Source organism: Cynocephalus volans, chromosome 7 (assembly GCF_027409185.1).
Source record: "Cynocephalus volans isolate mCynVol1 chromosome 7, mCynVol1.pri, whole genome shotgun sequence".
Lineage (NCBI taxonomy): Eukaryota > Metazoa > Chordata > Mammalia > Dermoptera > Cynocephalidae > Cynocephalus > Cynocephalus volans.
Genome location: NC_084466.1, coordinates 32578456 through 32588618, shown reverse-complemented (window position 1 = coordinate 32588618; position 10163 = coordinate 32578456). Strand labels below are relative to the sequence as shown.

General features: G+C 40.6%; 1 pseudogene; it reads right to left on the bottom strand.

Moving 5' to 3' along the window:
• Positions 1-1023: 1023 nt before the first annotated feature.
• Positions 1024-5655, bottom strand: LOC134381607 (large ribosomal subunit protein eL6-like; annotated as a pseudogene).
• Positions 5656-10163: the final 4508 nt, after the last annotated feature.

Genomic DNA, 10163 nt, shown 5'->3' with positions numbered 1-10163 from the left:
TTTAAAATCTCAAACCCATGGAAGTTGTTGTTTCATGATAAGGAATTCTAAGAGGATATTATTTTTACTCCTGAGTCTAGACTGAGATAAACGTGATGTCTTGTCATCTTCTTGTGTCATTGGGTGGATTGTTATTTTCCAGTTGTTACTGGGATTGTAGTCCCTTGAGTGTCTTGTCACTATGTGGGGTTCTTATAAGCTCCTGTTCTTTGTAGGACCAGGTTGCATTTTTTTTTTTTTTTGTCCACAAAGTAAACATTAGAATTCAGACTCCTGATAACTGAGACCAACAAACAACCCCACTGATGTGTAGTTGCAGTTTTATTTTGAATGGTTAGCACTTTTTCAGTTCTGTCTTCATTTTTGGTAATTAAGAGCTTCCTCTTATTTCTTACAAGCTCACTTTTTATTTTAAAGAATACAGGTGGGTTTTTTGCCAGAATTTCTAGGTTTTGTAATGAGAGGTTTGTCATTTCCATCTTTCTGCAGATGGTCATTTTTCAGTAAAGTGAAGTGTACAATTTACTTTTTAAAAAGTACATAAAGGGGATCGACCCCATGGCTCACTCGGGAGAGTGTGGTGCTGGGAGCACAGCGGAGCTCCTGCCACGGGTTCGGATCCTACATAGGAATGGCCGGTGCGCTCACTGGCTGAGCGCAGTGTAGGCGACACCACGCCAAGGGTTATGATCCCCTTAACGGTCACACACACACACACACACACACACACACACACACACAAAGTACATAAAAACCATAATTTTAAAATAATAGTTTTCCTATTCAAAAACTTTTAAAATCTTGTCATTTTAGTATATTTTCTTTTATTTGAAATAAAACTATTTTCTGAAGTAGAATGAACAGAAAAAGAACAAATTTGAAATTATGCTAATTTCAGCAGTTTTAATGGTGCTTTGTTCTCGGCAAAATATGAGTAGTTATTCTAGTTTTGTATCATTTTATTTTATTTTATTTTACTTTTTGAAACATACCAGTTATTCAGTTTTGTTCTGGGCAAGAAATTTAGGACACCAGTTTGTGAGGATAAATTCCATTCATGAGGGCAAACACAGATTGCAGATAGACCTGGGGCTGAGGGATAGCTTTGATTTGGGGTAAAATTTTCAAGTCCTTGGCTTTCTGATCAATCTTGCACTGCTCTGTAATCTCATATTTCTCTTTTTCTGGGTCAAAGATCTCACCTTCCTGGTTTCTGGGCTTCCGCAGCTGCTGCTGCTTAAAATACGCATCAGTGAGATGTTTTGGGATTTTTACATTGCTAATACCAATTTTTGTGGAGGTGACAACTTTCTGGTGTGTTCTATGCAGAGGAACTTGACTGAGGACCAGAGGTCCGGTCATAAGTAGCAAGCCACCACTCAGCTGCTTCGTGAAAACCACCCTCTTGCCTCTGGGTCACCAGTGAGGATGGTCACAGTGGTCCCCGAGTGACGCTAGCTCGCGGTCTCCTCACCTACTCACTGAAGGGTTTTTGCTGGGCTCAACAACTGTCAAGGAACATCTTCAGAAGCATAACAGCGAGGCATTTTGCGAAGTTGAACCACCCAGACTCCACCATTCTTGTCACCACCATCTGGTTTTGTGACAGTAGCAGGAACCTTCTCCACCTTCTTTTTAATCCTGAACTTATTCGTTGAGTATTTCTTCTCGTTCATGGCTTTTCTGGAATACATAGCACGTCGGGAATTTCTGCCAATTCCTCTGACCAGGACAGGGTTTCAGCTGCAGCTGGGCTTCCCCTTCTTGGGCTTTTTAGCCTTGAGGTTTATAACCTCGCCGCCGGCATCAGCCTTCTTGGCTTCAGGTTTCCTCTCCTTAGCATCCGGCTTTCAGCTTTTCACCTGCCCTCTTTGTGCCCCGCCACAAACCCAAGTGACAGAAATGAAGCATCTGGGAGCCTCTTAGTTGGCCCTGGGCATGTCCAACCCCTGTAGGTGTTGATTTGATGCCCTCCAGGTTTGGATGGCAAAGGATTGGGGTCCTGAAATCAAGTCTTGCAGAGAGGGCCCTCGAATCACTTTAATAAATACCTTCTCATGTGTGAGAACACACCTCATATTTTAAAAAACAATACATAATGCAAATTTTCTTAACAACGGTAAAAATGTTTTAACAGCTTTAGTGATCAGTAACTGACACACAATAAATTGTGCATATCTAAAGTGTATATAATTAAGTTTTGACATATAGATATACGTGTAAAACTACCATCACAGTCAACACAGTGAAAATATTCATCACTCCTAGAAGTTTCCTTGTGCCCCTTGGTAATTCTCCATTCTACTCCACCCACCGCCTAAACCTGTATCCAGGCAACCATCAATATGGTTGCTGTCACTACAGATTACTTTGAATTTTCTAAAATTTTATATAAATGGATATGGTATATACTTTTTAATGTCTTTCTTCTTTCTCTCAGCATAATTATTCTGAGATTTGTCTGTGTTGTTATGCATATGAATAGTTTTTTTATTGATGAGTAGTATTCCATTGTGCTGATATATCACACTTTGTCTACCCATTCACCTGCTGATGGGCATTTGAGTTGTTTCCAGTTTGGGCCCTTACAAATAAAGCTGCTATAAGCATGTGTGTATAAGTAGTTTTGAGGACGCATACAGATGATAAACATGCTCATCAGTTGTAGAATATGAGAAAAAGAGAGGAGTCAAGAATGGCCCTGAGATTTTTGGAGTAAGCCACAGAAATAATGGACTTGCTATAGAAAGAGAAGCATAAAGCTGCAGGAAAGATTGTAGGTAGGGTGTTGAATGTAATTTTTTGCTGCAGGAAAGACAGGTTTGGGTGCAGGTAGGGTGTTGAGTATAATTTAGTAGTTTGGCCTTAGACATACTGAGTTTGAGATGCCAACTAAAAATCATGTAGGTAGAGATGTGAAATAAGTTATTAGATGACTGAGTCTAAAGTACCAGGGTGAGGTCTAAGCTTGAGATGTGAATTTGAGAGTTGACAAAACATTTGGTATTTAAAGGTGTGGTAGGCAGAATAAAGGACATCCAAAGACATCTACTTCCTAAACTACAAAGTCAGTGAATATGTTACCTTAAGGGACTTTGCCAATGTGATTAAGTTAAAGATCTTGAGATGGACATATTATCCTGAATTATCCCAGTGGGTCCAATGTAATCACAATGGTCCTTATAAAGAGGAGGCAGGAGGGCCACAGTCATAGTGAGAGAGAGAGAGAGAGGGAGAGAAATAGATAGAGACAGACAGAGAGAGAAAGAGAGAGAGAGAGAGAGAGAGAGAGAGAGAGATTTGAAGATGCTACACTGCTGGCTCTGAAGATGGAGGAAGGGACTGTGAGCCAAGGAATGCTGGCAGCCTCTAGGACACAAGAAAGACAGAAACTAAGTTTCTCGCCTGGAGCCTCCAGAAGAAACATGGCCCTGCTAACACTTTGATTTAGCCCAGTGAGTCTTCTGACCCCCAGACTGTAAGATAATACATTTACATTGATTTAAGCCAGTAATTTTGTGGTAATTTATTTCAGCAGCAATAGAAGCTAGTATGATGCCATAAGACTGGATGACATCACCTAGAGAGTGAGTGACAGCTGATATATATCTTTAGAATATTAAAGAATATACCTAAAAATCTTAAAAATGTTTACAATAAAAAAAAGTTTTACATCTCCTCTTCTAGGGCTCTCAGCCAGTATGAATGTACAGGTAGCTTTTCCTTTAGACAACACGTGTCAGTGAGACCATTATATACACTAATGGTGGTAGACTTTCAAAACTGTCACCTTTGGAACCTCATTTTCTGTTTTCTGCTTATCCTTTACTCTTCTCTTAAGTTGTTTTGATGACCAGCATGCTCCACAGTGTCCTGCATCTGTTCTTTGCCCTTTTCCTAGACTGCTTTGCTCCCTTTTGTCTCACTGGTTGCAGAAGCCACACGGGTCCACTTCAATTCTCACTTCCTGCTGGGATGGACGTGATGCAAAGTTTGCTCACTGTAACATCCTGGCCTTGGGTCTGATGGCTTTTCTCAACTTCATCTCCAGGAGTTTGAATTATTATGTGTCTTGATCACTAAGTCCCCTTTTTGGTCACCCACTGTTTGGATACTTCTCTGGCTTCTGGAAACTCAGACATTGTTCTTTGTTACTATAGTTCCTCAACTTTTTCTTAGTTGCTAACCCGCTCATCTTTGCTTTATCTTCCTGGTTTTGAGACTCTGGCTTATATCTAACAACAGATAATATCTTTCAGGTGTCCATGGTTTCATTAAGTCAGCACAACATGCCCACAGATAGTTTTAAAAGAAAGAAAGAAGATTTAGAGAGTTTAGACAGTGTGCTCAGGGTTCCCAGTGGCAGAGCTGGGTTTGAATGCAGACGAGTCTGACGGAAAAGTCTATGTTCTTGTTACTGTGCTACTCAGACTCTTTTGATCTCTCGGCCTTCTGAAAGTTGACTTGCTGTGATGATTCCTCTCTCCCAGGTAAACTGAGGAAGATTTAATGTCTCATGTGTCAGTCCCAACCCAGACCTCTCCCTGCTGCTGTTCTGGCCGATGAACATGCTTCTGCTGTTACCTACCTCTGTCTGTGTTCGTAACTGTTTTATCAGTATTTACACATTTTAGCTAACTACCTTCAAAACATTTGAATTTGCACTAATTATATTTTTGACAATTATGTTCAATAGTAAACCTTCAGTTCTTTCTCCTGCCAATGGAATCAGGGCAGGGAAGATCCTCAAACTATTAAAATAACCAAAACCCTTTAATCCCTTGCTTAAAACTTCCACAATTTTCCTTAACAAAAACGGAAAAACTATGCCATTAGTTTTTATGCCATTAACAAAAAACAATGTCATAGTTTCAAAATGTTGCTGTTATGCTTAACACAATTATTCCTATAAACTGCTCCATTCATCTGTTATTTCTTATTTAACCCTATATCAAAAACCCGGTTCTCCACTAAAGATAGAAACCCAAGATGTGTGAGAGCCAGTGAGTCAGTGATATGGTTACCCTCACATCTCAAGGATTGAGGTGCCAGATGAGATGCCTGCTTAGCTCAATTGATTAGAGCATGGTATTGTAACACCAAGGTCAAGGTTCATATACCCATAGCAGCCAGCCCCCAAAAACAAAACACACAAAAAAGAGTTGAGGTGCAAGGGAAGAAATGTGAAACTCCCCTAATAAAAAAGTAGCAGCAGAATTGTTATTTTTATTCAACCTTTACATAACTTGAGTATTTTCAGTCTCCACATGTGGGCTGTTTCTTCTAAACGTGGCAGGCCTCCAAGGAGAGCATGTCAGTAGCTCTGGGTCTGAATAATGTCTCTTGACGTTGCTTCTGATTTCCTCAATGGGCCACTGCTGACCTGACTATGAATCCTGAGGAAAAGGAAGGCTCTGTATAAGGCAGGCAAGTGCTCAGAGCTCTGGGGGATAGGCCAGCATCCCTGATGACTATGTAGCAGGTTGAAAGTGATCTCTGGGTCCTCTCCTGTGTCAGAAGCACCACTCATGGGGTAGGGGGAGTGAACTCCTTCCCACACTACCTCTGCCATAAGGACACGCAGAGATGAATGGCCAGCCCAGATGACAGGGCTGCTTCTCTCTGCAAGCTGCATACAGAGTGCTTTGTGTTCATGACGATTGCGATACTTCCCTTCTGGCAGAGGGAAGCTGGCTTCTCTAGGGCTGCGGAAAGTAACGCTTGTTTCTGAATTGGTTAGAGTTCAATCTCAATTATGTCTGGAAACAACACGCGTTCCTTTCCCCCTTCTGTATGACTGCAGTGTTCATTTTCAAGTAAACTTGTGCAAGTTTCTTTCAAGTTGAAATAGCCACACAACACTGACATTTATTGGGCACTCCCTTCGAGCCTTCCTGGCAGCATGGCCGAGGTGTTGCCTCTATGCCGGGGGCTCGGAGGCTCACTCTTTCCAGTCTTCAGGTACCACCCTTGAGCGAGGCTGCAAGAGATTATTTGAACAGGATCACATTCAAATCTGCCTCTCCTCCACCCACACAAAGCCTAATTTCAACTTTTCCCCAAACAGTATGACGCCGGAACCCCAGAGCAAGTCCAAGAAAGAGAAGAAAGATGATGTAATTTAATTTGCTTGCTATTTAAAAGTAATTTTCATTATGCAGATGGCTGCTTCTTTGGATTTTCATAAAGTAGTGTACTCACCAGCAGTAAAATGCAAGTGATCTCTTACAATTTTAAGTTCTACTTCCATTGCTTTTACAAAGCTTTAGTATTTCAGCTGACCACGTTTCTGAACTTCTCTATGTGCCTCTAAAATGTACTTTATGTAAATCTCGATATGATGAAGAAATGTGTCATTTTTTTTTTTTTTTAAGGCACACAACACAACAGCCGTGAGGTGCACCTGTTTTTAGTATCTGCACATACTTAGCTGGGGCGTGTTGCTGAAGTCTGCCCCTGCAGCTGCTGTTTTGCCATAAAAAAAATACTACTGCATTCATGTAGGTTTAAGCTTTGTGAACTCTGTAACTTGGACTCATGAAAGGGAGGTTCTAAGACTCTGTCTGGACTGCTGATAATAGGTTAGATAAAGATCCCACACTGACCCTCTTACAACAGGATTTATTCCAATGGGGAAGAAGTCTCAAACAATATACAGTTCAGCAGGCAGCATACGCAGGCCTGCCAAATTAATGATTAACTGCGTGCCAGTGTGTTTGTCGGGGAACAGTACTGCTCTTTAAGGGGCTTATACAGTCTATGAAAGAAATTAGCTCATGAGAGGGACTCATAAGGATAAAAGAAAAACTTAAGTAGAGGCTTGACATATCCTGCTTTTCTCACAGGGCAAAAAGTTAAACATAATGGTCTCCTTTTTATAGTGTGAATTTCTGACTCTGAAGTTGGGGCAGATCATCCACTTGTTAAAACAAGACAGGAACATTCTTGTTACTCCTTAAAGGGGGAGGGGAAATGGTGTGCACTCAGATTGAACTCTAAGTGTACCAGAAAGAAGGGGAAAATTATCAAGCAATTATCCTAGATGTTGAAGACCGTGAAACCAAAAATAATTATGAAAGTGACAGCAAAGTAGTAAATTAAGACTAGATGTTCATAATTCATGATCCCTTTGGCTTATATGGGCTTGAAAATGCCCAGAAAGTCTCATCAAAATTTACAGGTTAAAAAAAAAAAATCACAGATAAAACCAAAGGTAAATATTAGTAGCTTTGTAATTTATTGAAGGTGTGTTGCAAGGAATATAATCTCCCAAAATATCTAGTCAAAATAAATTTCATTATGATAGTATCTTCACATGACCCGAATTCCCTTCCTGAATCTCCTTTCTGGTTAAGCAGATTAAAGATAATAGGAATCTAGTAATTGCTAAAACAAATATAAACCCTGTAATGTTCATTTGACTGAAGAACCCCTGGGGTCCCTGTGCCCTGTCAACCTGCAGCCCCTCCAGAATGCACCTGTTTTACCTGAGCTGTCACATCTTTGTAGCAAGATTCAATCTGTAAGTGCTGAAGGACCATCCACAGAGCATAGAGTCTGGTACATTTTGCTTTCTCTTGAGTAAGGAGTAAGGTCAGTGAAGTAAGGGAGAGAGAGATTGGAAGTGGGAGGAGGAGGACATGCTAAAAGGAGCCAATATAAGAGGAGATGCTTCAATCTCTTGCTTTACATTCAAGTTCTTCTATAAACTGGTTTAGGTCTTCTTCTCTAACTTCATTTCCTACGTGCCAGCTCCCATCCTGAGTCTTCCATCCGGAGATGCTGGTTTCTTTGCTGCTTCTCCATATGTGCTGTCTTTATAACTACCCTCTACCTCCCTTCCTGAAGTTCCTGAAATTAATCATTCCAACACACATTACTCTTTTCTTTTTTGAACTTAATTTACTTTTGTCTTTATTGCATCATTTAACCAGCACATCCTCTTATAGTATTTATTAATTAATTTATTTAAAAAAACATATTGTAAGTTCCTTGAGGACAGGAAATATATGTATATATCTCTACGTATAGATATGGTTATATAAAGGGTGGGAGGACAGTGTGTGTGAATGTCCCTGGAAAGATGTCTGACATAGAGCTAGACAGGGAGAAATAAATAGATGATTAATTAAAGCTAAAGAACAAGTGTTTTACTACATTTAATTCAGTTTATGTTATTTCCCCTTTCGATTTTAGATGGTGTAGTCCTGATCATATAAGAATGACATAGCCACATTGTTGCTTCTGAGACAGCTCCCCATCCCACCAAATCACCTTTCCTCTAGTTGCCCCGTTGTGGTCCTGAGATTGCTCCCCCCATCCCCCCCACCCACCAGGTTTGTCTCATTCCCTCACTATCTGGGCTGGTAGGAGGACATAGAATTGGGCATTGATTTTAAATTTTACACGTCTTGTGTCTTTGTGTCTGCAACTGAAGCTGTCCCCCCTATACTATTTGAATGTGGAAAGTGATACATATGGGAAACTAACTTTTTGGGCATATTGAAACTTTTATTTTGAGTATTTCAATAGAGGACCTAGGGGGATTTGGGTTGTCCCTTCAGGGCCAGTTATGGGGTCTGCTTTCTTGACAGCACATCTGACAAAACGCCACAATGAAGAAAACAGTCAAGGGCCAGCACAGCCCCTGAGGGGTTGGCAAACTAGAATCGCACATCTGGAGAAGTGACTCCCAGATTTGAGAACTTCACAATTCAGTAAATTGAAACAAAGCAAAACAAAAAAACCCACTTGGCATACAGACTTTAAAATTGTTTTTATTTTGGTAGGTAAGAGTGTTAAAAAGAAAACAAAAATAATAACCATTTTACATAAAATTTATCAGAAAATAGGACAATCCTTAAAATTCAATATGTCTCACTTTCTGAAAAAATAACCACATTATTTTCACTTTTCTTATTTTCCTAAGGACTCTAGGAACTTTATGATGGACTACCACTAGTCCATGGTTTGGAACTAGGAACCTCTGGCCTTGACCAAGCAGAACAGATTTAAACCCAAGATGAGAGGGATCTCATCGCCTTGCTGGCTGGGAGGGTGGGCTCTATTTTGTTTGGACAGTCTCCCCTCGAACTTTTACTGAAAAACAAAAGAGGAAAGCCCTCAGGAGGGATTTGGGAAGAGGAAGGGCTCAAGCACAAGCAACAAAAAAGAGGAGAGCCTCTCAGGGTGCCCAAGGTATAGCTTGAATATCTCGCATTTCTAAGACTGCTGGGAAAAGCTGGGCAGACTCTTGTCAAATGGAGCACCAATTGTTGAGATAAGACTTTGGCCCATCAGAGATAGGTACACTCGGTTCTGCTACAGTGTGACATACACTTTCCTAAGAATCACCATACTGTGTAAAATTATGCAATTGGATGGAACGCTATAACACTGGATGTGAATGGGAGTTGCTCACAACACATACAATCACATGATGGACCGAGATAGTTGGTAGATGTTTGAGGGGGTGTGTGTTTGTGTGTTCCTATGCTGGGTGCCATTTTTTGCATTCACTTTAGTTTTTATCTTGGACAAAATTATGCATAAGGAAATATGAGAACTTTGTGTTATGCTCAAATTGTTCTGTACTATAGCAATTGTACTGCAGCACATTTGTGTTTTAAAAACAAACTGCGTAGCAGAGCTTACTATGTATGTGTATTTCAAAACAATGACAAGTTCAGCAAGCAGTGGAAGTAAGTTTAAACCTAAGAAAACTTTTTACCTCTATGCAAACCAGACATGAAATGGAGACTTTCTGACTCGGCATTTAGATAGAATAGTCTCAAACCCCTAATCCCATAGCTTGGGGAAGGCACACCAGTGGAAAGAGGGAATGGTGTGTGTGTGTGGTCAGGGTACTAAGACCCTCTGGCTTCCTCTCTGCAGTCGCCATGGGCCGACTATGTCCCTAGCCAAAGGTCATAGCTTCTGAAAGATGGCCCTCATCACACACTTTGCAAATAGCCACTAACTTCTCTGCCCCTTTGGGCCAAGGATAGCAATTACCCCCACTGGAATTAGCTCTGGAAATACTTTGTGGTTCCTTACACCTTCCTCGTGCAATTATTAAACTCTCCAAGTTCCAGTTCACATGTGCCCTCTGTTTCTTACTGCTGCCATGATAGAATGCCTGGATATGAATTCTCCTTTGATTA